The following is a 27921-nucleotide window of genomic DNA, read 5'->3' as shown; positions in this document are numbered from 1 at the left end:
CTGGAAGTCCTAGTTAATGTAATTATATAAGGAAACAAAAGGTATACAGATTGAGAAAGAAGAAATAAAACTCTCTTTATTCACAGATGACACAAATGTTTACGTAGAAAATCTGGAAGAATCAACAACAACAACAACAACAAAAACCCTGCTGGAATTAGTAAGTGATAATAACAAGGTTGCATGATATAAGGTTAATATATAAAAGTCAAATGCTTCCCTAAATACCAGCAATGAACAAATGGAATTTGAAATGAAAAACAGCACCATTTTATATACGAACCACATCTTCTTAATCCAGTCATCTGTTGAAGGGCATCTCATTTCCTTCCACGGTTTAGCTATTATGGACAATGCTGCTATGAACATTGGGGTGCATATAGCCCTTCTCTTCACTACGTCTGTATCTTTGGGGTAAATACCCAGTAGTGCAATTGCTGGGTCATAGGGTAGCTCAATTTTTAACATTTTAAGGGACCTCCAAACGGTTTTCCAAAGTGGCTGTACAAACTTGCATTCCCACCAACAATATAGGAGGGATCCCATTTCTCCAGATCCTCTACAACATTTGTTGTTCCCTGCCTTGTCAATTTTTGCCATTCTAACTGGTGGGGGAATGGGATAGGCTGGTGACGGGTATTAAGGAGGGCACGTGTTGTATGGTGCACTGGGTGTTATACGCAAGTAATGAATCATGGAACTTTACATCAAAAACTAAGGATGTACTGTATGGTGACTAACATAATATAATAAAAAAAATTATAAAAAAAAAGAAAAAAAGAAAAACAGCACCATTTTGTTAATCTTCTGCTTAGATGATCTGTCCATTGCTGTGAGTGGAGTGTTGAAGTCTCCTACTATTAATGTATTATTATCAATACTTTTTTTTTAAGATTTTATTTATTTATGTGACAGAGAGACAGCCAGCAAGAGAGGGAANGAAAAACAGCACCATTTTGTTAATCTTCTGCTTAGATGATCAGTCCGTTGCTGTGAGTGGAGTGTTGAAGTCTCCTACTATTAATGTATTATTATCAATAGTTTTTTTTTAAGATTTTATTTATTTATGTGACAGAGAGACAGCCAGCAAGAGAGGGAACACAGCAGGGGAGNTTATTATCAATACTTTTTTTTTAAGATTTTATTTATTTATGTGACAGAGAGACAGCCAGCAAGAGAGGGAACACAGCAGGGGAGAGGGAGAAGAAGAAGCAGGCTCCCAGCCGAGGAGCCTGATGTGGGACTCACTCCTGGAACACCAGGATCACGCCCTGACCCGAAGGCAGACACTTAACGACTGTGCTACCCAGGCGCCCCTATCAATACATTTCTTTATTTGGGTTATTAATTGGTTTATATAATTGACTGCTCCCATTTTAGGGGCATAGATATTTACAATTGTTAGATCTTCTTGTTGGATAGACCCTTTAAGTATGATATAGTGTCCCTCTATATCTCTTACTACCGTCTCTGGTTTAAAGATCTAATTTGTCTGATGTGAGGATTGCTACCCCTGCTTTCTTTTGAGGTCCATTGGCATAGTAAATGGTTCTCCACCCCCTCACTTTCAATCTGGAGGTGTCTTCAGGTTCAAAATGAGTCTCTTGTAGACAGCATATGGATGGGTCCTGCTTTTTTATCCAGTCTGAAGCCCTGTATCTTTTTATGGGAGCATTCGGCCCATTTACATTCAAAGTAACTATTGAAAGATATTTATTTAGTGCTGTTGTATTGCCTGTAAAGCCCCTGTTTCTGTAGATTATCTCTGTTAATTTCTGGTCTATATTACTCTTGGGGTCTCTCTTCACTTTCAGAATCCCCCTCAATATTTCTTGCAGGGCTGGCTTAGTGATCACATATTCTTTCAGCTTCTGCCTGTCCTGGAAGGTCCTTATCTCTCCATCCATTCTGAATGACAGCCTTGCTGGATAAAGTATTCTTGGCTGCATGTTCTTCTCATTTAATACCCTGAATATGTCTTGCCAGCCATTGCTGGCTTGCCAGGTTTCTGTGGATAGGTCTGATATTATTCTGATGTTTCTCCCTCCAAATGTAAGGAACCTCCTCTTCCTAGCTACTCTCAGGATAGTTTCTTTGGCTGTAAATCTTGAAAGCTTCTCTATTATATTGTTCTGTTTTTATTGATTTTAGGAGGTTTCCTTTCTACCTCTTGGACATGAATGCTTGTTTCTGTCCCCCGATTAGGGAAGTTCTCAGCTATAATTTGCTCAAATACACCTTCTAGCACTCTCTGCCTCTCTCTACCCCCTCAGGGATCACAATAATTCTGACATTGGAACACTTCATGGCATCATTAATCTCTCCAAGCCTTTTTTAATGGGCTGCTAGCTGCCTATCTCTGTTTTCTTCAAGTTCCTTCCTTTCCATCAGCTTATCATCTAGATTACTTATTCTCTCTTCTTCTTCTCTTACCCTGGCTGTTAGAGTATCCAATTTAGACTACATCTCATTCATAGCATTTTTAAATTCATTATAATTAGATTTCATTTCTGCCTTTAGGAATTCTATATTGTCACTAATGCTTTTTCAAGCCTAGCTATTGACTTTATGATAGCTATACTGAATTCAATCACTGACATCTTGCTTATATCCATATCCATTATTTCTGTGGCAGAGGACATTGCCTCTGGTTCTTTTCTTTGTTGAGAGTTCCTCTTCCTTGTCATTCTGTCAAGGAATGGTTGAGCAAATGAACAGAGTCCAAAATATCAACCATGACCCAAGCAAAATGCATCCTAGAAAAATTCTGAAATGGCCGGAAGCTACCACAAAAGGGCAAACAAAGCCAAGATGATCCAAAACAATAAAAAAGGGGGGGGGCAGGGAGACTATAATCTCTCAGGGTGGATAAAGCAGGGTGATCTCCCTGTTCCTGATTGATTTTTTATCTCTGTGTTAGAAGATACTATATCTCAAAATTGCAAAGAAATCAGAACTTATACATATCAAAATAAAATTGAATAGAGTGAAAAACGAACTAGTATGGAGCATTAATCTATAAAACATAGATGTAAAAAAAGGTTAAAAAGCTATTTAAAAACATAAGTTGGGAAATAAGAATCTATTTGAAATGGGGAAAGGGTTTAAAAAAAAAAGGAAAAAAGAAATGTAAAATTTTAGCCTGAAATATAAACGAGTCAAGAGGGAACACCAGGAGCTCAATATTATTTTCCCCTGGTGCTGGAGTTTTATAGCCCTGTGGGAAATAAGCTTGTCATTCACCTGTTCTTCCAATCTGTCTTCTGGGGGAGGGGCCTGCTGCTTGGCTTTTCAGGCATCTTTGCCTGGATGGAGTTGCCCCACCTCTTGTCAGAGGGATGGGCTTAATGTGAGCTGGTTGTCTGTGCGACTTTTGTTTCCTGGCAGGTTTCTGCTTCTCCTTAGAGGCTCAGAGCAAATATGGCAGAGTGGGAATCTCTGGCCCAGAGCCACAAGGTTGTAGTCCCTTTTCTTCAATAAACCCTCCAGGTCAAACTGTCTCCATTTCTGTGTCTACCAAACTCCACAGACTCATGCTATTCATGCCCACTGCAACTCTACTGGGGTGGGCCGGGTGGGGGGAGCAGTGTCTGGAACCCATGACCGTCTCTGCACTTTGTGCCTTTGCAATTGCTAGACGATCTGAACAGATCAATAACCAGCAAAGAAATTGAAGCAGTAATAAAAAAAATCCTCCGAAAAAACAAGGGTCCAGGGCCAGATGGCTTCCCAGGGGAATTCTACCAAACATTTAAGGAGAAAATAATACCTATTCTACTGAAGCTGTTTCAAAAAATAGAAATGGAATGAAAACTTCCAAACTCATTCTATGAGGCCAGCATTACCCTGATCCCAAAACCAGACAAAGACCCTATCAAAAAGGAGAATTACAGACCAATATCCCTGATGAACATGGATGCCAAAATACTCAACAAGATCTAGTCAATAGGCTCCAATAGTATGTTAAAAGGATTATTCTCCACGACCAGATGGGATTTATTCCTGGGATGCAAGCATGGTTCAACATTCATAAATTAATCAATGTGATAGATCACATTAACAAAAGTAGAGACAAGAACCATATGATCCTCCCAATTGATGGAGAAAAAGCATTTGACAAAATACAGCATCCTTTCCTGATTAAAATCCTTCAGAGTGTAGGAATAGAGGGTACATTTCTCAATCACATAAAAGCCATCTATGAAAAGCCTACAGCAAATATTATTCTCAATGGGGAAAAGCTGGAAGCCTTTCCCTTAAGATCAGGAACACGACAAGGATGCCCACTCTCACCACTATTATTCAACATAGTACTAGAAGTCCTTGCAACAGCAATCAGACGACAAAAAGGGATCAAAGGTATCCAAATCGGCAAAGAAGAAGTCAAAATGTCTCTCTTTGCAGATGACATGATACTCTATATGGAAAACCCGAAAGATTCCACTCGCAAACTATTAGAAGTTATAGAACAATTCAGTAATGTGGCAGGATACAAAATCAATGCCCAGAAATCAGTTGCATTTCTATACACGAATAACGAGACTGAAGAAAGAGAAATTAGGGAATCCATCCCATTTACAATAACACCAAAAACCATACGTTACCTTGGAATTAACTTAACCAGAGACGTAAAGGACCTATATCCTAGAAACTATAGATAACTCTTGAAAGACATTGAAGATGACACGAAAAGATGGAAAAATATTCCATGCTCATGGATTGGAAGAATTAACATAGTTAAAATGTCCATGCTACCCAGAGCAATCTACANAACTCTTGAAAGACATTGAAGATGACACGAAAAGATGGAAAAATATTCCATGCTCATGGATTGGAAGAATTAACATAGTTAAAATGTCCATGCTACCCAGAGCAATCTACACTTTCAATGCTATCCCGATCAAAATACCGAGGACATTTTTCAAAGAACTGGAACAAATAGTCCTTAAATTTGTATGGAACCAGAAAAGGCCCCGAATCTCCAAGAAAGTGTTGAAAATAAAAAACAAAGCTGGGGGCATCACAATGTTAGATTTCAATTTGTACTACAAAGCTGTGATCACAAAGACAGCATGGTACTGGCACAAAAACAGACACATAGACCAATGGAACAGAATAGAGAACCCAGAAATGGACCCTCGGCTCTTTGGGCAACTAATCTTTGATAAAGCAGGAAAAAACATCCGGTGGAAAAAAGACAGTCTCTTCAATAAATGGTGCTGGGAAAATTGNCGTTTCTTCAATAAATGTTGCTGGGAAAATTGGACAGCTACATGCAAAAGAATGAACCACTCTCTCACACCATACAGAAAGATAAACTCTAAATGGATGAGAGACCTTGATGTGAGACAGGAATCCCTCAAAATCCTAGAGGAGAGCATAGGCAGCAACCTCTATGACATCGGCCACAGCAAACTTTTTCATGACACATCTCCAAAGGCAAGAGAAACAAAAGATAAAATGAACTTATGGGACTTTATCAGGATAAAGAGCTTCTGCACAGCCAAGGAAACAGTCAAAAAAACTAAGAGACAGCCCACGGAATGGGAGAATATATTTGCAAAGGACACCACAGATAAAGGACTGGTATCCAAGATCTACAAAGAACTTCTCAAACTCAATACACGAGAAACAAATAAACAAATCATAAAATGGGCAGAAGATATGAACAGACACTTTTCCAATGAAGACATACAAATGGCTAACAGACACATGAAAAAATGTTCAAAATCATTAGCCATCAGGGAAATTCAAATCAAAACCACACTGAGATACCACCTTACGCCAGTTAGAATGGCAAAGATAGACAAGGCAAGAAACAACAATTGTTGGAGAGGATGTGGAGAAAGGGGATCCCTCCTACATTGTTGGTGGGAATGCAAGTTGGTACAGCCACTCTGGAAAACAGTGTGGAGGTCCCTTAAAAAGTTTAAAAATTGAGCTATCCTATGATCCAGCCATTGCACTACTGGGTATTTACCCCAAAGATACAGACGTAGTGAAGAGAAGGGCCATATGCACCCCAATGTTCATAGCAGCATTGTCCACAATAGCTAAATTGTGGAAGGAGCCGAGATGCCCTTCAACAAATGACTGGATTAAGAAATGTGGTCCATATATACAATGGAATATTACTCAGCTATCAGAAAGAATAAGTTTTCAACATTTGCTGCAACACAGATGGCACTGGAGGAGATAATGCTAAGTGAAATAAGTCAAGCAGAGAAAGACAATTATCATATGGTTTCTCTCATCTATGGAACATAACAACTAGGATGATCGGTAGGGGAAGAAAGGGATAAAGAAGCAGGGGGTAATCAGAAAGGGGAATGAAGCATGAGAGACTATGGACTCTGAGAAACAAACTGAGGGCTTCAGAGAGGAAGGGGATATGGGAAGGGGATAGGCTGGTGATGGGTAGTAAGGAAGGTACATATTGCATGGTGCACTGGGTGTTATATGCAACTAATGAATCATCGAACTTTACATTAAAAAACCAGGGATGTACCGTATGGTGACTAACATAATATAATAAAAAAATATGATTATAAAAAATTTAAAAAATTAAAAAAGAGAACTCTAAAAACCCAGCAATCTGATTGAAAATGGGCCTAAGATCTTCATAGACAACTAAAGATATACAGATGACAAGTAAGCACATGAGATGATGCTCCACTTTATATGTCATCAGGAAAATGATAATTAAAATAACAGTAAGATATCACTAATACCTTTAGAATAGCCAAATTCTGGAACACAGAAAATATCAAATGCTAGTCAGGATATGGAGCAACTATATATAACTATGTATATATATAGTTTATTTCTGAATGTTTATTAGTTTATTTGTTTATATATTTGTATATAAAATATATATAGTTTATATGTTTATATAGTTTATTTCTGAATGTCTATAAAATTTACATATATATAGTTTATTTCTTAATGTTTATTATTTTATTTGTTTATATAGTTGTATATATAAATATAGTTATGTATATTATTTATGATATATTTTAGTTATATGGTTATATATAGTTATATATATTATATATAGTATAGTTATATATAAGCTTGTGTAACTATGTAGCATAGTTATTATACACAGTGTAGTATAGTTGTATAGTTACATATATAACTATAAATATATATATATTTATACATATAACTGTACATATATACATATAACTATATATAATTTATTTCTGAATGTTGGTTTAGTCACACTTATATTTTTCTGTCATCTTTATCCAGTCTGATGTTAAAGACAACTCCTCTAGGAAGTAGTCTTTTATTAGGTTTTCGAACTGAACTATTATTCATTAAGTGCTTATAGTATGCCCTGGATAGTTCTCAGTGTCTATGTATATTTTATAATTTAATTATAACTATTCAGTGAAGTATATGGTCTTAACATTCTTATTTTACTGTTAAGTTTATGAGAGGTTAAAACTCTGAAAGTCATATAGCTAAGAAGTGTCAGAGCTAAGTGGGCTTGTGGGCAGAGCCCATACTTTTTAGTTTTATGCTAAGAAGCAACCCTCAGTGAATGTAGCCATTAAAAGATTATGTCAATCTATGCAATGCCCAACAGTTTTATAGAACATGTGACTTTGAGTGGAAGAGCTCTACCACAAATACCTAAACAACTTATAAAACTCAACACCCAAAAAACAAATTATCCAATCAAAAAAATGGACAGAAGACATGAACAGGCATTTCTCTAAAGAAGACATCCAGATGGCCAACAGGCACATAAAAAGATGTTTATCATCACTTACCATCAGGGAAATGAAAATCAAAACTACAATGAGTTATCACCTCACATGTTTTAGAATGGCTAACCTCAACAACACAAGAAACAACAGGTGTTGGTGAGGATGTGGAGAAAAAGGAACTCCTGTGCACTATTGCAAACAGGAAATGCAAACTTGTGCAGCCACTGTGAAAAACAGCATAGAGTGTCCTCAAAAAGTGAAAAATAGAACTACCCTTCAATCCAGCAATTGTACTACTAGGTATTACCCTAAAAATACAAAAACACTAATTCAAAGGGATTCATGCACCTCAATGTTTATAGCAGCATTATTTACAATAGCCAAATTATGGAAACAGCCCAAGTGTCTACTGATGGATGAATAGATAAAGATGTGGTATATACATAATGGAATATTATTCAGTCATAAAAAAGAATAGAATCTTGCTATTTGCAATGATATTGATGGAGCTAGAGAGTATAATGCTAAGTGAAATAAGTCAGTCAGAGAAAGATAAATAACATATGACTTCACTCATGTGTGGAATTTAAGAAACAAAACAAACAAACAAAGGGAGGGGGATGAGAGAGAGAGAGACAAACCAAGGTACAGACTCTTAACTACAGAGAACAAACTAATGTTGGGGTTGGGTTAAATAGGTGATGGGGATTAAAGAGTGCACTTGTGATGAGCAGTGGGTGATGTATGGAATTGTTGAATTACTATATTGTACACCTGAAACTACTAACACAGTACGCTTACAAACTGGAATTTAAATAAAAACTTAAAAAAAAAAGTGAGCCCTACCATAATCAAGCAATGGGAGATGGTTTAGTAGTGGGATTCTTGAATACAAAAGAAGGTCATCCTAACTGGCCCATTTTTTTCTCCACTAGGATCTCAGCTGGTGGTGCAGTAAAGCTGACTGAGGTTTGGAGATTTCCTGGTAAATATGATCCTGTTGGTTAAAGTACCTTGCTGGGGGAGAAAAAAGCCATATACACATAAGCAGTAACTTTAACTTATTAAAAAATTGAATTATTTTTAAATTTTTTAATTAATTTTTTGAGTATATTTGAGACACAATTTTACTTTAGTTTTGGGTGTACAACATAGTGATTCAACTTCTCTATAAGTTATGCTATGCTTACCACAAGTGTAACTACCATTACATACTATTACAATATTATTGACTACATTCCTTATGCTGTGCCCTTCATCCTCATAACTTATTCATTCCATAATTGGAAGCCTGTATTTCCCACTCTCCTTCATCCATTTTGCTGAAGGCTCCATCGCCCTCCACTCTGGCTACCATTAGTTTGTTCTCTGTATTTACAGATCTGATTCTTTTTGTTTGTTTCATTTGCTTTGTTTTGTTGTTGTTGTTTTTTATATTCCACACATGAATGAGATCCTATGGTATTCGTCTTTCTCAGTCTGACTTATTTCACTTAGCATAATACCCCCTAGGTCCATTCATAATGCCATAATCACATCCTTTTTTAATAGCTGCATAATATTCAATTTTATTTATATTTATATGATATATGTGTATATATATATATGTGTGTGTGTATATATATATATATATAGTCTATTGATGGACACTTAGGTTGTTTCCATATCTTGGTTATTGTCAATAATGCTGCAGTAAACACAGGGATGCATTTTTCTTTTTGTTTGTTTTTTAAAAAATATTTTAAAATCTATTTATTTGAGAGAAAGAGAGAGCACAAGGGGAGGGCAGAGGAAGAGGGGAAACAGACTCCCTGCTGAGCAGGGAGCCTGACATGGGGCTCAATCCCAGGACCTTGGGATCATGACCTGAGCCAAAGATAGACACTTAACTGACTGAGCCACTCAGGTGCCCTTGTATATATCTTTTTCAATTAGTGTTTTGGGGTTTTTTTGGGGTTTTTTTGTTTGTTTGTTTTGTTTTGTTTGCGTAAATACCCAGTATTGAAAGTATTAGATCATATGATATTTCTATTTTTAATTTTTTGGGGGAACCTCTACATTGTCTTCCACAGTGTTTGCACCAGTTTGCACTCCCACCAACAGTGCACAAGAGTTCCTTTTTCTCCACATCCTTGCCAATACTTACTATTTCTTGCCTTTTTGATTTTAGCCATCCTAGAATTATTATTTTTTTAAATAAAAACATTCATGGAACTCAAGTGAAAAAAAATAGACAAAGTAAGCCTACTCTGCTTTGTTGAAACTGTTATGGAAGGCTTGGAGCTTCATCCCTTAGTTTCTTCATCTCCAGCTTCCAGAAGTCCTTGGGAAATCTTTTATGCGTAAGAGAATACATAAGTTTTCATAAAGCAAGAGTGCTTTAAACTGGCTACACTTTAAAATCTCCTGGTGAATTTGTTAAAATACAAATCTATTAAACTCAAGAAAACCAGGAAAACAATGTATGAACAAGTAGGAAATATCAATACAAAAAGATAAATTATAAAAAGGAACCAGAAATTTTGGAGCTGAAGGTATAATAACAGAAATGAAACACTCACTAGAGGATTTCAATTTAAAAAATTTGAGCAAGTAGAAGAAAGAATCGATTAACTTGAAGATAGGTCAATTGAAATTATCCAGTCTGAGAGGAGAAAGAGAAAAGAAAAAAAGAATGAACAGGGTCTAAAAGACTTATGAGACATTACCAAGTATATAACATATGCATGATGGAAATCAAAGAGATGAGAGAGAAAAGGGAGAAGAGAGAATATTTGAAGAAATAATTATCAGAAATTTCCAAAATTTGATAAAAGACTTGAATCTACCCATTAAAGAGCTCAATGAAATGCAAGAATGACAAATGAAAGAGATCCACACCAAGACACAGTCTAATCAAATTATCAAAAGACAAAGACAAAGAGAAAATCTTGAAAGTAGAAAGAAAAAAATAACCCTTCCCATAAACATGATCCTAAATGAGATAATCAGCAGATTTCCCATCAGAAATCATTATTGTTAGAGGAAAGGCAATGATGTTTCAAGTTCAAGGGGGGAAAAATCCCGTCAACAAAGAATTCTATAACCAGCAAAACTATCCTTCAAAAGTGAAGGAGAAATGATAAGTAGGTAGCAAAATGTTGAGTGAAGGAGTCACTTATGCTTTGCAAAAGTGCCATTACCTTCACTGACAAATATATCATAATCCCAACAGCATTTTTCATGGAAATTGGCAAACTGATTCTAAAATTCATTTGGAAATGCAAAGGAGTAGAAGAGTCAAAATGACTTTGAAAAGGAAGAAAATGGGAAGTGGACTAAAACTTGCCAATTTTTAGACTTATTTGAAAACTACAGTAATCAACAAAGCATGGTTAGTACAGACAGACAAGTAGATGAATGAAACAGAACAGAGAATCCAGAAGTAGACCCACATATCTCTAGACAATTGATATTCTACAAAGGTGAAAAGTCAATTCAACAGATAGCAAATAGTTTTTTGTTTTGTTTTGTTTTGTTTTGTTTTGTTTTGTTTTGTTTTGTTTTGTTTTTCTTATGAACAGAAATTTATCTCTCACAGTTCCGGAAGCTGTGAAGTCCAAGACCAAGGTAGCAGCACATTCCGTATCTGGTAAGAGCCTGCTTCCTGGTTCATTGGAGGCCATCTTGGGTCCTCACAAGACAGAAGGGGTAAGGGAGCTCTCTGGGCTTCTTTTACAAGACACTAGGCCCATAACAAATAGTTTTTTCAACAAATAGTAGGGAGCAATTGGATAACCATATTTAAAGAAAAACAAAAAGAACTTCAAATCCATACCTCACACCACATACAAAAATTAATTCAAGATTGATTGTAGACCTAAATGTAAAACCTAAAATTATAAAGCTTCCAGAGGAAAATACAGGATAAAACCTTTGTGGCCTTTAGTCATGCAAAGATTTCTTAGCTATGGCAGCAGAAGCATAATCCATGAAGAACAAATTAGTCATTGTACTTCATCAAAATGAAAACTTTTGCTTTCAGATCTATACGGTTGCATTCACAAAAGAATGAAAAGGCAAGCCATGGACTAGGAAAGCATATTTGCAAAGCATATATCTGATAAAGGAGTTGTACAGAATACAAAACACACAAAATTCAATTAACTTTTAAAAAATTTTAACAAACGGGCAAAAAGACACTTCACCAGAGAAGATATAGGAAAAGCTATCAAATCATTAGTTTCTAGGAAAATGCAAATTAAAGCCACAGTGATCTATCACTACACACCTGTTAGAATGGCTAAAATTAAAATGATTGATCATATCAAATGTTGGCAAGAATGTGGACCCATACACTGCTGGTGGGGGTGTAAAATGATGCAATCACTTTGGAAAACAGTTTGTTAGTTTCTTCAAAAGTTAAATATACACATTCCATTTGATCCTGGAAAAATGAAACCATACACCCATAAAAAGACTGGTAATGAACGTTCATAGTCACTTAATTTGTAATAGCCTAAAACTGGAAACAAACCAAATGTCCATCAACAGGTGAATGCATAAACAAATTGTGGTGTATCTATACAACAGAATATTACTCAGTAATCAAAAGGAAAAAGGAATATTGATGGATAAATCTCAGAAAAATATGGTGAGTGAAAGAAACCAAACCAAAAAAAAAGAGAGAGAGAGAGAGAGAAAGTATACCACATGTAGTTCTATACATTTAAATTCTAGAAAATGCTGATTAATTTACAGATCTATAGCATCATAAAGCAGATGGGTGGTTACCTCTTGCAAAGTGGAGGGTGGGGAGAGGGGAGCAGTTGTAGGAAAAGGCAAAGGGAGCAATGCATTATGGTCCACAAAGAAACTTTTGGGGGTGATTGATTTGTTCATTATCTTGATCGTGATGACGGTTTCATATGACAAAGAGAATCAAGTTATGCACTTTAAAGAAGTATGGTTTGTTATGCGTCTACTATACCTCAAGGAACCTCTTAAAAGCGTGTCAGAAAGAAGAATGCAATCCTTTATTATTCATCAAACATTTACAAAATTTCTGTTTATTTGTTCCTTGTCCAAATCTTCTCTCTGTTTCTTTTTCATACCTTGAGTGTGACAGATTTAATGCTTTACATTTTAATCCCTCATTTTTATAATTAGTGATATTTAGTTTAATTTATAAATTTAGGTTCCATTATAATATGCAGCAATAATTAGACATATCCAAGCTTCTAAAGATTGTCAGGAACCCAGGTCCAGCCATCATCAAGACCAATACTCTCAATGCCTAGAACCATATTCTAAAGCATTACTGAAGACTCATGTTTCTGGGCTTCACCCTGACCTGCTAAATGAGGATCTCCAAGGGTAGGCCTCAGGGTCAGTATTTTTAAATAAGCACCCAGGAGATCCTTAGGTACAATGAGGCTTGAGAACAGCTCGACTCCCTTTCCCTTTCACTGTGACTAATTAATTAATCCAGATACCTTTCTGTCCTCTATACCATAGATCAATAAACTTTCTCTGTAAAGGGCTACATAATTACCTTAGACTGTCACAACTCCCCAACTATGCCATAGTAGCAAGAAAGCAATCATAGACTAATGTAAACAAATATCATGCTTGTGTCCAATAAAACTTTATTTACAAAATGGGGCTATGGGCCATTTAGCCACAGGTATATTTTAGGGAATCCTAATCTGGACAGTGAATTACTCAAGAGCCAACAATGTTGAGGAGGGTCTGACACTCCTTTCAGGCAAGAATAAGAGTGGATCTTCTGAGGTTGAGATTCAGAACAGTTAAAACTGTTACAACATCAAGAAAGAATTCTGAATACAGATTTCTGAGCCCCCTTTAATCTACTGAGTCAGCATCTCAGGGCCCAGGAATCTGGACATTCTTAGGCTCACCAATGGCCCAGATGTGCCACTCTAGATGGAGATTCTGGAAGAAGCAGCAACATGGCTTCGCTTGGATATGCTGAAGTTGTCTGCACTTACTTCCAGTTAAGTCAGAGCTGTTGTCAGAGCCAGCAACTGCTCCTCTGCATAATGGGGCCACACCCACAGTCTGCAGGGGGCATTTCTTTTTTAATATTTGTTGCATGAAATCCAGAGGAATAGGAAAGCTCATCTAGAGTTGACCTGGACCCTAGGTCTTGGGAAAAACCAAGGCTGAAAGAGCCTCTGCAGGAAACTCCCATGACTCTGGAAGCCTGACTCAGAGCTGCTGAGTTCCCTATGGCTTGCCCTCCCTATCCCCCTGTCCCTTCCCATTTTCCCCAACCTTTGCTCCATCTCTTGAGTTCATGATTCTGGGGATAAAATGGGGAATTGAAATAAATATGCACTTTAGAGTGAGACGAGCAAGGGTTCAAATTGCAGCCCTGCCACTTTTTTTTTTTAAGATTTTATTTATTTATTTATTTATTTATTTATTTATTTATTTATTTACATACTTACTTACTTATTTGTCAGAGACAGAGAAAGAGTGAGAGAGACAGCACAAGCAGGGGGAGTGGCAGGCAGAGAGAGAAGCGGTCCCCCCACTGAGCAGGGAGCCCCATGTGGGACTCGGTCCCGGGACCCTGGGATCATGACCTGAGCTGAAGGCAAACACTTAACCAACTGAGCCACCTAGGTGTCCCACAGGCCTGCCACTTTTAGGCCAGAGAATTTCAGTGAACAAAAAAGAGATTATTCTCTCTGAACCTCAATTTCTCCACTTTCAAAGCTGTGAATTGAGGATAATAATAGATATCTCATAGAATTGTTCTGAGGACTGAACACAATGATGAAGGTGAAAGCCTGACAGAATAAGACATTTGACGTCAGCTTTTATAATTCTATTTCAAAAATAAGGAGCATCAGAGGCTGAATGGACATGATGTCTAACTATTATTTTTAGTACACTCTATTGCAGAACTGTTTTAGATTTATAGAAAACTGGTGAAGACAGTATAAAAAGTTCATGTATACTCCAAACCCAGTTTCCCCTATTGGCAACATCGTACATTTGTATAGCATATTGTCACAACTAATGAACCCATATTGATACATCTTTATGGACTAAAGTCCATACTTGATTCAGGTTTCCTTAGTTTTCTCTCTCATGCCCCTTTTCTGTCCCAGAACCCCATCCAGACACCACATTTGATTTAGCTGTCGTGGCACCCTTACCTTCTCAGGACCATGACCACTTCTCGGACTATCCTTGTTTTTCATGACCTGATAGTCTTTTAGCAGTGCTTCCCAGGAACTTGGTAGGAATATCCTTCAGTTTGGTTTATGGGGGTGTTCTCCTCACGGTCAGACCGGGGTTATGTAGAGTATTTTCATTTGTCTTCTCCCTGTAGCTTCCATTCTCTGCCAACCAGGTCTTCAATGATAGGTCCACACTGATTTGCACAGTTGCATTAAGTTACTCAGAAGAACAGGACAAGGAGGGGGAAATGAGCCATTATTTATAGAACAAGAGTAGCAACAAGAAGGCATAAGGTGAACAGTGCAATATCACTCCATGGAGCTTGGATTTGCAAACAAAAATGTGGTTCTCACTTGTTACACATGTGCTTGTAGTAAAGTTAATTGGGGATTTTTGTCCTAGGAATGGGTACAGTGTAACAGTTCTTACTAATTCCTTAACTTTAGGCAATCAATATTCATAAAAAGTTCTAACACTCATTGTTCATCGCCATTGTGTTGCATAATTTGCAGGCAGTTTACATCTCTGTGCCATAAAATTTAAACAACAAGCTACCCCTTCAAGGTCAGTTAGCACAAACTTGAAAGATCTGAGTCAGGCCATCAATAAATGTGGCAAAATGAAAGCCAGGTGGACAATCTGTCACGTTCAAAAGCCTGAAATGAAATATGATCACCAAATGATGCAGAATATTTCAGCAGCTCAAATCCAGCTACATTACTTAGAAGAAGTTGCCTGCACTAGGATAACATCTGTTATAAATGCCAGAGATGCAGTCGCTATTAAACTGTATAAAATGTCTTTTAAGTGAAAACATCACACTTCTTTTCCAACTAATGTCAGGAGCCAAGGCATTTGCATATTATTGCAAAAGGCACGCTGTCCAGAGGGTGTATACGACCGACTTTGATGAAGCTAAAGCCAATATCAAGGATGACTAAAGAGGAGAAATCTAGTCTTGGCTTCTTTCACCCACACACAGAACTTCCTACATGGGAACAGCTTAAACGTGCATCTCAAACCGGGTATCTGCTCAAGCTCTTAAGAGTGAAAAATACGGTTTCCTCATTTGTAAAGCAAGCAAGCAGTGCTAAATATTCTCCAGGGTCCCTTCCAGATTGCAAATCCTAATGTTCTGTAATTCTATTATCCCAGCCTTTGATATGGAATAAGCAATGAGAAACAAGCTCAAATCAGACCTGACAGCCAAAACAAAACGTGAAGAATCAGTCTTCCTACTTTTAATGCACTGAGTTAATGGGTTAGTAGTACTTGACTTGCCCTGACAATTTCCATTCTGTATCTGGTTTCAGTGCCCAGCCAGGGGGACGGGAGACCCTCTGGAAAATAAGAGTGTGTGTTCACAATAATAATGCTGTTGAGTACGGGTTAGATAATACTAAGTTTAAAATTGACCCATATTTTTTTTAAGAAAAATACACATCAGGAGACTTTCAAGGAGATTAGTTGGCTTTTTCCACACTTGAACTTGGGGAACGGGGAAATCAGCATAGGGGCTTGTAACGTGCCAACAAGAGGCAGAAAGGAGCTGAGGGCTGAGGAGTCAAGGACAGAGGGGATTTGGATTGACTTTACTTCCCTGTTTCTAACACTTTCTCGATACCCAACACTGTTCCTCTTCCTTTAACAAATCAGTAACACCCAAATCCATAAACCCTGGAAAACCCACCAATGTGTAACTCATTCTGGCCTGCTGCAGTTACTACAAGAAGATGATGCCTTTAACCCATCCCACTCAACACTGAGATTTCAAATCTCACACAGCTGCACGGCTACGTGGAGCCTATATCCATGGGCATCCCACTTGGCCTGAGAGATAACTCCTGCTTGAGTCAGAGAGTGCCTGAGGATGGTTATTCAAACTCCTTGCCTATAGCTACTGGAATGGAGCCTGGTATCAGCAGCTTCAGCATCTCCTGGGAGCTGGCTAGGAATGAAGAATCACATTCCACCCAGACCACTGACTCAGGAGCTGTCTGCTAACAAGCTCCCCAGGTGATTCCCAGGCACACTGAAGTTTGAGAAGCATCAGAGTACCCCTTCTCTCCTATTTGGGAGAAAAAGCAGTAAGACCACTTCAAGTATTCAAGGCCTTTAGCTTTCTGGAAGGGTGTCCCGGTCCTAAGCATCATGAGAGTGGCCTAAGGAAGGAGCATGGAAACTTCTTTCTGATTCTTTTCCACATAGGTGGGTTAATGTGACATAGCCCTGTACTGTTCATTTCTCAGCAGTACACAAGCAGATGTAGACTCATCCCTTGGGGAATAGACAGACAAAGCTCCCCTTCCCTCAGGAAAGCTGTGCCCCATGTACCATGTGGTCCTGGGAATGATCCTAGGTCACCTGGCTAGGACAGGACAGGGCGGCAGAGCATCACTGCCTCTGCTATAGCATCCAGCCTACCCAACTCCTGACCCTGCACAGCAGGGAGAGTCTAGCAGGTCCCAAAGGCCTGAAGTGGAGCCAGGTTCAATGTCAGAGGCAGCCCCTGGAGATGGGCCTGGCATCATTTCTTTCAGGGGGAGCTTGTTCCACCTCCTGGCTACCTTACCTAGGCATCTTGATATCCAATCACTGATTATGCAGTTTGTTGAACAGTTGGACCCTTGTTTTCATACTGCGCCTTCTAACATCTTTCAATGTATTCTAAACTCTTGCTACTCAGAGTGTGTGGTCTGAGGATGGAGGCATCAGCATGGCTGGGAGCTTGTTGGCCATCCAGAAGCTCAGTTCCACCTAGACCCACTGAATCTGAATGCGAATTTCAAACATTCCCAGAGGACTCATGTGCACCTTAAAGTGTGAGAAGCACTGTTGTAAACAACTGTCACATATCTTGGAAGCCTGTTGGACTGGGACCCAGAGGAGCCTTCCTCATCCTCACCTGGCTGTTCCCTAACTCAGAGTTGGCCATGGAAAGACATCAGTTCATGGGTGTGTCTGTTTGATTGTTCATTTCCCAAATCTCTGCTGTTCTGACATTATTCTGGAGGACTATTTATTGTTTTTGGCCTGTCTTTAATCACAGGCCACGGGTTAAGTAGGTATTCATATTGTAGGCTGTACTCAGTTAATTTCCAGAGTGCTTTTTACAAAATATCAGCCTAATAACATATGGAACGTTATATGTAACTTGATAACTTCTAGTAATATACCAAATTTGGCCCAAATCAAGTTGTTCCTTTGGAAGTTCTGGAGCTGAAAGCAAAGTACTGAGGAAGATTAAAACAGAAATTTCACTTTTCTGGTTAGTCATATCTAGACAGTGACACGCTCAATACTTGCTGGATTCTAAGACCTGAAAAAGTACAGAATGGATGTGCCTCAAACTAGAAAGCAATTAATAGGGCCACCATGACTTACCAAGAGCTATTTATTATTATTATTAAATCTTCGCATGTGGATTGTTAGCTTTACAACAATATGACTTGTCTCTTGAGGGTAGGACTCATGATCTGAAATTATTTGCCTTCCCATGCTCAAGCAGTACCCAATATTCAGCAGTGATGGTTATGTTGGAAATAATGGTGATTATGATCATCATGGTGGAGGTTTTGTTATTCCCAAGACTGGTTAGACTTCCCTAAGGTATAGATTTTTCCTTGTAGGTGCTCTGTTTCTGAGAAAGAATTAAGTTTAAAGACATCTATGAAGATAGAGAGCCTACCAAAAAGGTTTCTAGTTCCTTCAGGAATGGTTGTTCTACTGCAAAAAGGTTCTTCCCCTTCAGAGAGGAGAGAATCCAAGAATCTAAATTTATTTGGCCTAATATAATTCCATCAATCATCATTTGAGAAAAGGATCCAGGTAGTCCAAAAATTTAAAAAAAAGTGTTCTTCAACCTGCAGCAAACTCTTGATTTTTCCTTCTCCTTTTCCTTTAAAGATTATTTCCCCTACAGGCTTTCTCATATTTATTCTATCTATTTTGGAAATGCATTTTTACCTAGAAGAAGACTATATAGTGTTCACTTCAAAGTAAAACCAGAAGAGAAGGAGTTAGGGGTGAACGTAATAACACATCCATGCCTAGAAAATGAGGCAAAGCATCATAAAAGTACATGAGCAATGTAGAGGAAAGAAAGAAGAGTCAACAGGAGAGAGAAAGAACCCAGAACCAACTCAGTTACTTAGCTGTAGGTAAACATAGTTCATTCCATGATCCACCATCCCCTCCCACCAACAGAAAGGAACACTTTTTGAGAATCAGAATCTGTTCTGAACCAATGTGCTAAAATAAAACTCAAAAGGTGCCTCTGTTTTCCCTTCCAGCATCAATTCTAGCCACCAGTCATACAACCATTAAAGTTTTATAAACTTATCTCTTTGAATCTGTATCTGCTATAGAGTCTGAAAAGAATAATATTCTTTGCCTGACTCAAACTCCACTCATGCTTGGGGCCATTACCCTCCACAAGGTGTCTTTACTGATAGTCCCACCCTGCATGGATGCACTTCTCTAATGTGCCCTGTGCTCATTCTTATTGGAACTCATAAAACTGCCTGTCATCTTCCCATCTAGACTGGAAACCCCTTAAACATGGAGATGACTTTGTAACGGTTTGGTTTTCTGGGGCCTCACACACTGCTAGGATGTATGAGGGCACCCAACACATCTATACTGAATGAATTAATCAGTGTTCTGTGATACTCATTGATTACCATCTTTAAATACCTTTAGGCCATCATTAAGTGGCTCTGGTGTGAAAAGAAATCATTTATACTATGTAAATTACTATTAATATATAAATAATATATAAATAGTATATAGTATATAAATCACCATATATATATATAAATCACCATATATATATATATATATATATATATAAATCACCATATATATATATATGGTGATTTATTCACTTATTCTTCCTCCAAAGTAAAGGGAAGGGTAAAGAAACCTTGTTATAGCCACAGCTTCCTGTTCACACTCATTAAATGGCCATTATATGTTGCTGATGGGACGTAGGTGGTTTGTGCCAGGACTCAGAGTGAGAGAGTAAAGCCAGACTCAATAATTTTTCTCTCCTTTCCACTTCAGAAGATCCCTTCAGATATTTTTTTCTCTTTCTTTTCAAATTTAAGTAGGATCTCCTAAATGCTGACATAATTCATTTCTTCTCTAACAACTTTTCTTGAGTTCTAAACATAACCTATCAGACCTTCTCTTGGCTACATACCCAGAGGATCTCCTGGGGAAGTGCAGGATGAACAGTAGGAGGGGTGGGAAAACACTCTGTGTTGAGAGTTTCTCTCTTCGTTCCCCTAAGCTCTTACTATCCCCACTACTGTTTTCCCAGCCCTCTCTATTCTTCCCTGTTGTTGAGAAAGTACTGAGCTGGGGTTGCCTCAATTCTAGAACTAGTACCTGATAAATGAAGAAATTATTATAAAACACTACAACCTTCAGGGAATGAAGCATGAGAGACTATGGACTCTGAGAAACAAACTGAGGGCTTCAGAGGGGAGGGGGTGGGGAGATGGGATAGGCTGGTGATGGGTAGTAAGGAGGGCACGTATTGCATGGTGCACTGGGTGTTATACGCAACTAAAATCATTGAACTTTACATCAAAAACCAGGGATGTACTGTGTGGTGACTAACATAATATAATAAAAAAATTATAATAATAAAAAAATAAAAAAAAAACCACTACAACCTTCAGATTAAAAATGTTGCTTTATGTCAGATCGATTTGTCAGGGCCTTCTAATTCATAGCATCTAATATGTTCCCATGCTGTTACTGCTTTCTGACCATGTCCACTCTTCCTGCAGAAATTAGATATTGTCTTTTTAAATAATAGCTGGGGTGCCTGGGTGGCACAGTGGTTAAGCGTCAGCCTTCAGCTCAGGGCGTGATCCTGGCGTTATGGGATCGAGCCCCACATCAGGCTCCTCTTATGAGCCTGCTTCATCCTCTCCCACTCCCCCCTGCTTGTGTTCCCTCTCTCTCTGGCTGTCTCTATCTCTGTCAAATAAATAAATAAAATCTTTAAAAAAAATAAATAATAGCTGCCTTAAAGAAGGAGAAAAAAAAATTAAAAAAAAGAAGTTTCCTCATGACAGTACAATCCTCCCAAATGGAACTTGATAATCTCTTGGTAGACTTAGAGCATCTTAAAGGAAGGTTAAAGATCATCTAGATCAAACCCACCATGTTGTCGATGGTTAAATTGAGGCCCACAGAGGCTTGGTGAACTGCCTCAGGTTCCAAGACCTGAGTCATTCAACGTTAAGTCTAATTTGACATTCATTACAGCAACCTTATTCTAATCTAGAAACTTGGTAGAAATGCAGACTCTCCACCCCAACCAGATGGATTGGATCAGAATCTCTAGGAGTCACGCCCAGCAATTTGTGTTTTCACAAGCTTTCTGGGGGGTTGAGAACCACTGCGGATATACTACACATCCTCAAAAAGTTGCTTCAAACTAATAAGCAAGACTTGTGGCCCCAAGACTGTGGTAATGAGGGAGTGAGGTGATGAGGAACATTCTGGTAGTCAAGGGATCCTGTGAAGGATGCCTTTTAGGTAGCAGTCAACCCTGCACACAGATCCTCCATGCAAAATAGAGACTCTTCCCTTCAGAAGGTAATACTTGAGAAGACAGAGGGCGATAAAGGACCACTGTCCCTCTTCAATCCAGTTCTTCCTTAACTCCAGATAGTTAGGCTTTTATGAGATTTTACCATGAAATAAGACAATAGGAACTGCAATAAGTTCTGCCCTCCTAACACACACCTGACAGTTTCCAAAGCCATTAGTTAGGGTTTCCTACCAACTCTGCTCTTCCCCCTGTATGAAACTTAACCTCAACTTCCCTCATGAGGTGAACAGCATGGTGTCCTTCTTGTAATGGAGAATCACCAGGTTTATGTCCTTTTGGCTCATTTACTAGGAGATAGGAGAAGCTTGTCTCATAACTATTGGCAATCAAAGCTTATAAAAGAACTCCTATTGGTCCACCTTGGTCATACAGCCATAGCTTGGACTATGTTCTGTTGACAGACAGAGGAGCCACCATGACTGACCAAGCCTAATTCACTGTAAGCAAACTAGGGATCCCTACCAGTGTTACATAATCGAAATAAATAGAAAGATGGTGCCTCCAAAGGAAATAATGGGGAGATGGCTACCATGCTCCTCCTTGAAGAAATAGTGCTGTGGACCAATGACACCCTGGTCAACTATGCATGGGTGGTGAACTAACTTTTGTTATTAAGTATTTTGCCATCACAGAACCTACCTGTGCAATTAATGGATTAGAGGAGGTGTGACTTCAAGGATGGGGTGAGGTTGGGTGAGAAGTAGTTCTTCATTAAATTAAAACAGCAAATTATGGTGACACAAAGTCCAAAGATAAACATTGTTCATGTTGATTCAGAATAGAGGTTTCAAGAACTGAAGAGCCACTGTATCCCATCATGTTTGTATAACATCCATTGTTCCAAACCATGAGATGATGACAGAAAGAAGATTATCATTTCTACTTTTCTAGGCAGAAAGCTAACACTCAGAGGACTTTACCAACACTACCAAAGGTAACAGAGCTGGAACTTGGCCACAGGATATCCAGATCCTAGTTCAATGCCCTTTCAACTGTATCATGTTGTTTTCACAACAGAGGAAAAGAAAGATAAGCAGGCTATGAAGGTGAGGCCATCCTGAGTGCATGTAAGCATTCTGATGACCAAAGAAATAAGAAAGGCAGATGGTCACAAGTAAAAACATTCCATTTATGTGATAAAGACTGGAGGTGGGTGTGTGCCACACACTTTCTTCCTCCAAGTGAATTTCCTATTAAGAGTTCAAGCATGGTTTGATTGGAGGTGAAAGGGCTAAAATATGGAACTTTTATGATCTGTTGCTGCGTCTTATATTAAATTCTTGATCATATTCACAATTTTAGATCTGATTTATGATGACTTAGGAAATTACATATAGATCTATCACTGTTAAAATATGTGGCCATGTAAAAAAGAAGGTGGGGAAAGAACCGAATTTACTCAAGGAGGTCATTTGAAATTTGAGGGGGTAAAATTCTCCTCCTCTCCATGGAGAAGACTAGCAGTGAAATGAAACCCAGCAACGTGGGTCCTGAGTGGGAAACAAGGGGCAAAGAAGCAGCAGCTGTGCACAGTTGGAAAATTCAGTGAGTGCTCATTTCGGTGGCCAGTTTTTGAACATGTCAGTTTAATTATGATGCATCACAGTTGACAGCGATGCATATGGAACCAATTACAGCACATGTTAAAATCAATTATTGCATATTTCAGCTATCCTAAACACTGTAGCAAGCGATCTGTGCATTGCTGCAGATTTAAACTCCACTAATCATTTTTACTATCATGGTTCAACTGGAAAAGATATATATATCATATATGTATATATGTGTGTATGTGTATATACACACACACACTCACACACACTGAAAAAGCACATTTCATAACCAACATCTAATGTAAAGCCCAGAAACAGTAGCATCAGACAGCAAAACTTCAAATATTTGCTCAGACAAGTCTAACCTTACATCGTACCTTTTTTGAAGAGGAATAACAAAAAATTACTTTGCTATCTCCAAACCCTGTTTTGGTTAATTTAATCTTCTGTAGCCTCCTCACCAGCAATGAGGTCCATATCCCAAGTGCAATATACTGGCTATTCTGGTCTAAAGTATTTGCGATAACTATTTACCCTGTTTTGTGGCCTCCCCCCCTTCAGATTTCTAGCTTAAAAAATTCTCCTCCAAATTCCATAGCTTATTCATTTTCTGTTTACTTTTTTATGCACCAGCAAATTACTGGCATATTGAAGAGAAGGAGTGGGGGGAGACAAGGGGGAGGAAGAAGGGGGAGGAGGAGGAGACAACGACAGTAAAAAAGTGAACATGGGCAGCATTTGGCTCTCCTTGGAGATTTGCATGTTTTTTGGTTGTATTAAATCAGTAGTGTCCTGTATGCCTTGGTTAGCACCAAAATAGGTTTACTATGAAGAAGGGTTATGTTCTACGAACTTGGATTTCTACTTCCTTTCAACTGTGCTCAGAGTAAAGCAGTTGCAGAAAACCCACAGTCTCCGGCTGACATTGAGGGCTTGGAGACTCACACTGGTCCCTCGTGGTAGGAATTCATCTACGCAAATCCTCCTGCTTGGGATGAGGAGCCAGAGCTCCAAAGTGACTGAGCATTCCAAGAAAAGCCACATGCCTAACAAAACTTGGCTCCAGGGAGCAGGTGGGTGTGTATCCCGGGAAAGGGATCAGTGGTGTCTGAGTCAAGAAGAGCTGAGTGGTCCAAAGCAGGGCAGAAGAAAACAGCCCATGTGGTTTAGTCAAGAGAGCATTGGGCTGTATGTCGGGAACCCTGACTTCTTTGCTCAGCAGCTTGCCCAGCTGGGGTGAGGTGCTCAATGCCCCATTGTCCTCCAAACATGGCACAGAGGGAAGCTAACTAAAGGGAGAATCTGCTGTAGTACACCACTGGGACCACAGGAAGGAGAGCTGCTCCATTTTGAAGTTTAGAGGATCAGGACAGGGACCCATCATCTTTGTCTTGCAGCTGCAAGATGGACCCCAACTCTTACCAACTGTATTGCATGCATTCACGCATTCAAGAAACTTTTATTTTGAACAAGTCTTAAAGATACCCATCCTTATCCAGTGGAGTTAATAGGTTTCCAGGGAAGACAAGCACATCAACAAGCAGAACATGGGCATTAAAGGAAGAAAAGTAGCCTAATGACTCCTGAGTTGTGTTCTGGATAAAGGAAGAATATGTGTTATACTCTAACATGTACTTAAGACCTACCACAAAGAGTGTGGTAGGAAGAGGAGTAGAAAAAATCTAACGTCATACCTTTTCAAGAATTTTATGGATGCTTACGTCTACTTGTAATTCCAATTCTTTTAAGGATGCTTTGTGTTCCTTTAAGTGGGACTTATGCTATGTGACTAGAGACCATTTGTGAGTTACAAGACAAGGCCCAGAAATAGTCTGGGAGGAAGGAGCTGCAGGAGTCAGAGTCCCAACAGGAAAGAGAATTCACCCTAATGGTTCAAGCATAGAAATTTTGATGAAGGAGCAGCGGACAGCATTGTGAGCACAGTGACCCAACAGGGCTGGAAAACCCCCCAGAGACAAGCACAGTGAGACGCTAGTACTCCCACTGAAGACCTAGAGCCAAGGAGGAGGGGCTTCCAGTGGAAGGTTCAGCTTAGGAGGGAAGGACGGGACATAGCTGCTGCCAGAACTGTGGCACCTAGTCTGGGAGGGAGTAGAAGAAGAAATACTTCCACCTCTCACTGCTGCTCTCTGGTCTTTTTCAAGGAACCCTAGTGTGGAAATCCATATAGATCAGCTCCTTGGGCACAAAGCAACTCAAAGAAAGGCAAAGAGAAAGGTAATCTTTATATGGCACATTGAAATATACAGGTAGGACTGGAAAGGACCATAATAAGGTCTCCAGCAGCCCTTGACCATCCCCAACTGTTCTAAGTGTTCAGAGGCCATTATCTCAACATATTACCAACCACATGTGGCACTCAAACTGAGCAGCTCTACAGTGAATTTGCCCGAATTAAAGGTGCACAAACAAGGCATGGGACTGAAGGCCATTCCAGAATAAAAAGATGTTATTAGAAAAGGTGTAGAGTATGGATGTTCCTGGCACACTTGGGACAGTCCTATGTGGGTGGGAAGGGAAGCTGGGGAGGTAGCATAGGAAAGCCTCACTAAAGAGTTTGTATTTGATTCTAAAACAATGGAAAGAAATGTAGGGCTCCCTCCCTTCACCCCTCTGTCCAGAAACACACATGTGCTTTTGATTCTAGTGGGTTCAGTAACAAGCTTGCAAGCAGCTTCTGCCAATCAAATCTCATCAGAAAAACAATCAGTAGTTTCATGTAGTAGTTAAGAGCATGGGGTCTGATGTGGAATACCTGGCTTCTAGCCCTGGCTACCACTTACTGTGTGACCTTGGAAAATTACAGACTGTGTCTCAGTTCCCTCATCTGTAAAATGGGGATAGAAATGGCACTTCATTGGATTGGTTTAAGTTAATGAGTTAATATTTGAAAAGATCTTTGAATAATTATTAGCATTCATCTTCATAACAGCCACATGTAATAAATAATATATTCATATCCTATATCATATAATAATAATAATACATATCCAAAGGGATATTATTGTGACACTTACCAATTTCTTTCAAAAAACTTTGTAAAGATATCCCTGGAGAGAACCTATAAAGAGATTTGAGCTACACTGAAACACAATGGATAAATATATCCTCCGAAGTCTTGAAGAAAATACAATACAAGGAAACACTGCTGAGCATGGACTTCATGGTTCATCAAAACTATCCAGTCCCAACAACAGAGCAGAACAAAGACCTCTGAGGGGTTTTGCATGCAATCTGCTACAAACAAGAGAATGGCCACATGCTCTCTAATGGGCAATGTACAAATATTGTGACTATTTCCAGACCTACAAAGCTCCTCAGGGGCAGGTCACAACGTTCTAGAGGCAGGCTCGCAATGTTACAATACAGCTGTTTTCCTGACAACAGTTCAGACCCAGGAGGAGTAGACAGCTGAGGCCAGCCCTCAGGTTGCCTGTAACCCCCACTGTCAGGAATCACCAACAGCTTCTTTCATGGTGTCACTGACATACATGCATTCCAACAAATTATCCTTTCCATCCAATCTGACTCACTCGGCATAACCAGCAAGTGCAAGTGCTGTGTGGTCCAATCCCTCAAATCAAATAATCAAATAAGTCATAGTATTTTCATGACCCTCTGCCAAAATTGCAAAATCTTTTCTCTTTTTCATTTTTCTAGTGACAGCCATAGCCCTACAGTTGCCATTTGGTCTCCTGAAATGTCTATGTCAAGGGACCACAGGACAGAGCAACAGAGGGAGTAGAGGTGTGGGAAAGGCACTTTGCAGTTTATCAGACTATGAGTACTGATACCTCATTAATTCTTAATACTTCCTCGGTTCAAGATGAGGCAGCCTTTTTCCTCTGGTAATCTTAATGACGCAAACCCTGCCACTCACCACAGGTGTTAATGGCGAAGTAATTTTGAGGTTTCTGGATGGAGCAAGCATTCCAAATGTTTGTAGGACAAACATTGAGTGGGGATCCAATGTAAATGTTTCCTAAGGATTTTTATTTAATGACTCAGCTGCTTGGGCTCACAGGGAAGAAGGGCATTGCTGTCCTATCAGGCCTTGCTGAGCCCCTCATGCCAACTATATCTGACATTCACTATGTCCTCTCTTTTATCTGTACTTTGGTGACAATATTTTCCTTCCACCTGCTGTCCAAATATCAACACAGCAAAAGAGGAAACACAAGATACCAAGATGTACCACAGAAGTCCCTATAGCACAACAAAGACATAAAGGCTTTGTTAGGGCAATAGTACTCTAGAATAGTTCTCAAAATGTGATCCTGCAGTCCTCCCAGGAACTTGTTAGAAATGCACATTCTTGGGGTCCATCCCAGACCTGCAGAAACACTGGGGGAGAGACCCAGTGATCTGTGCACCAAGAAGGCTCCAAACATAACCACTGGAGATCATTTAAAACCGTTCAAAACAACCACTGGAGACAACAAAGTAAAAATTACACACAAAATGTGGTTTTGAGTAAGCAGGGGTAATAAATTACCCACACTGTGGAACCTAACAAAGCATAAGTCACATAGGTCACTCAAGCTAGGGGAAAAGGGACTAAGAGTTTGTCAGTAAATGTCAGTAAAAACTCCACAGCAGGATGGCGAGGAACTGTCCCCCTCACCAGATGGAAAGAGATCAAGAAAGGACTAACAATGTTCCCTTGTCTAGCAAAACCAAAAGGGCCCACAAGGTATGACTTGGCCTATGATTTAAGCAGAGAAATTTAATGATCAGAAAGAAGCTTCTCTTGGGGCACCTGGGTGGCCCAGTTGGTTAAGCATCTGCCTTAGGCTCAGGCCAT

Source organism: Ailuropoda melanoleuca, chromosome 13, assembly GCF_002007445.2.
Source record: "Ailuropoda melanoleuca isolate Jingjing chromosome 13, ASM200744v2, whole genome shotgun sequence".
Classification (NCBI taxonomy): Eukaryota; Metazoa; Chordata; class Mammalia; order Carnivora; family Ursidae; genus Ailuropoda; species Ailuropoda melanoleuca.
The sequence above is the reverse complement of the archived record's forward strand: the minus strand, read 5'-3'. Positions refer to the sequence as shown.